Source organism: Protomyctophum parallelum (assembly GCF_964188405.1).
Source record: "Protomyctophum parallelum genome assembly, chromosome: 13".
NCBI lineage: Eukaryota > Metazoa > Chordata > Actinopteri > Myctophiformes > Myctophidae > Protomyctophum > Protomyctophum parallelum.
In genome coordinates this window covers 46272379-46275290 of record NC_139708.1, presented here as the reverse complement: position 1 = coordinate 46275290, position 2912 = coordinate 46272379, and positions in this window count along the sequence as shown.

The following is a 2912-nucleotide window of genomic DNA, read 5'->3' as shown; positions in this document are numbered from 1 at the left end:
AATTTATTATACCAATGCTGATGATGAACTGTATTATACACATTTGTTTTTATAGTAACACGATTAACGGATGTAAAATGTTATATTACATTTTTTTGGATTAACAATATGGCATCCATTATTGCATGCTAAACTTCCCCAAGATTGGTATAGGCGGCTTTCTGAACTGTCAAAAGAAAACAGAAAACAGATTTTTTTTTTTTTTTTTTTTTTTTACTTTGTTCTTATTTAAAAAAATGTCTTTCCAACAAAAGAAAGAACAGAAAAAAACATAACGAAAACACGCAGACACAAAGGTAAACAGAAAAACAGCTTGACATATAACTACAACGATACAGCAATTTCAAGTTGAGTGCAAGGTGATGCGTTATTACTGTGAGAGAGTTATCTGATGGTCCAATAAGCATGGCTATACACATACATCATGGAATCACAATATCTGGCCCCTTGAAGCGCAGAGCCAGAGAGGTTGTGTCTGTCCTGGAGAATTCTGACGTGTCTTTCCTTTTTCAGACACTATGTAGGAATCTTTCTGTCCCTCTGTGACCTTGCTTGAGCACAGCTAGGGTGCACAGTCTTATGAGTAATGAACAGGAACCCATTTTGGTGTCAGCATCATGTTATGCTTTATCTATTTAAAAATAGCAGATCTACAAGCTCATATCGCGCCACCGAGTGGCGCGATACGAGCTTGTAGGTCTGCTATTTTTGAAAATCGAAGAGCGACTGACATTTTTTAGAATCTGATCTCAGGTCAGAATGGGTTCATCAGGACCAGTGTGTGTCCGGCGGAAACCTCGTTATGAATCTGATCTCAGGTCAGAATGGGTTAAAAGGTCTACTTTATCCCAACAAAGGCAAAAGGCAGGAAAAGAGCAGGAGACGTGACTCACAATATACATCAGATATGTGACCTTACTTGTCACAGGCCAGGCCTGCATCCAGCCCTCACTCACACCCCGTGGAGACGGAGAGGCCCCGGAGAAAATGGTCCTATATTATCCCATTCTGACCTGAGATCAGATTCATACGGAGGTTTCCGCCGGACACACACTGGTCTGATTAAACCCATTCTGACCTCAGATCAGATTCTAAAAATGTCAGTCGTTCTTCGATTATTATTTTTTAAATAGCAGACCTACAAGCTCGTATCGCGCCACTCGGTGGCGCGATATGAGCTTGTAGATCTGCTATTTTTCAATAGCTAAAGCATGACATGATGCCGACACCAAAATGGGTGCCCGGTCAGAATGGGTTATTATTATTATTATATTCAGAGTATTGTCATGCACTTGATATATTTATTATTGTATGAGCCTGTGTTGTCTTTTAACTAGGAGAAACGTAATTTCATTTTTTTTCTGCTGCTGCAGTTTGGAAAGAATGACAAATAAAGCAATCTTGAATCTTGAGGACCAAATGATATGAAGATAGGTTGAAAATGTATGAAGGCGTCCGTCTGGTTCCCTTTAACCATTGCGGTGTTGTTTTTGGCAGCAAATTTTTATTTTAGTTTTAGTCCTATATATAGTCTCTTGAATAGTTTTCATTTCGTTTTAGTTACATTTTAGTCACCCGGGAATGTTTTAGTATTAGTCTATAGTTTTAGTCGACTAAACATAAGATTTTAGTCGACTAAATCTACAGCTGATTTAGTCGAACAAAATGTATTTTTGCGGGCCTTGATGCCGTCGTAATGACAGATTATTTTCACCTGCTGAAAATAGCTGATCTACATCAACATTTCAACACTCTCAGAGTTACAGACAGTTTTTCCAGGGCTTAATTATAATGTATTTATGTGTTTTTCTGGTAACAATTATTGTCCACTCATGTTGTATCCGTGGCAAAAACATTATGTTGACCAAAAATGTCCAGCGCAAGCCAACATATTATATCATATTCTGAGATTGTTTGATGAATTTCCGGCCCCTTAGCACTTACAGTACAAAGAATGGAATAAGTTCTGTCCAAAACACGGACATTGGACAGAGCTTTTCTCCACACTGCTGTCCAGGTGTGGAACAGCCTACCAGAGAGCATGTAGTGGACTCCATCGCAGACAACGGCCTTCAAGCCTTTAGACGCATTCTGACCTGAGATCAGATTCATACGAGGTTTTCCACTGGACACACACTGGTCTGATTAAACGCAGAGCTCGCAGATATCTCCTGACCACCCCCTCACAATGACTGTTGAGCTGCAGTGAACCATTTGATTGGCCAATGGATATGTATACCTTATCTTACTTGGCTATTGTTCACAACTGCATCGAAAAAAGAAAAAGAAAAGTCTCATACTGTAAAGGGTCTTATCAAATTATTTGTTTTCATGGCGGGTTAACAAAGCAATACTGCCTCATTAAAGATGGTCCGAAGCACTTTTTTTACTACTTTTCAATGGTTCAATATTGTTTTAACCCATTCTGAACCGGCACCCGTTTTGGTGTTGGCATCATGTTATGCTTTAGCTATTGAAAAATAGCAGATCTACAAGCTCATAGCGCGCCACCGAGTGGCGCGCTACGAGCTTGTAGGTCTGCTATTTTTTTTTAAATCGAAGAATGACTGACATTTGTTTTAATCTGATCTCAGGTCAGAATGGGTTAATAATGAAACTGTCAGGATGTAATAGACATTTTTTTAATCTGATCTCACGTCAGAATGGGTTAACGAACACACAGATGTAAAGGGTGTTCAATCACACTGATTCATGCCTCCCCCCCCCACCCCCAAAAAAAATCCCAAACCTCAAAAAAAGGAGTTAGGTGGTTTCCTCCCTGACAGCTACGATGTATAGTACTCCCAGTGTGTGTATGAGGTTTTGTTGAAATTTACTCAAGGCACGGGCGATGACTAATGTTCGCATGTTATTCCTTTCCCTCAGTTTCACCCTGAATAACTCACGCTTTG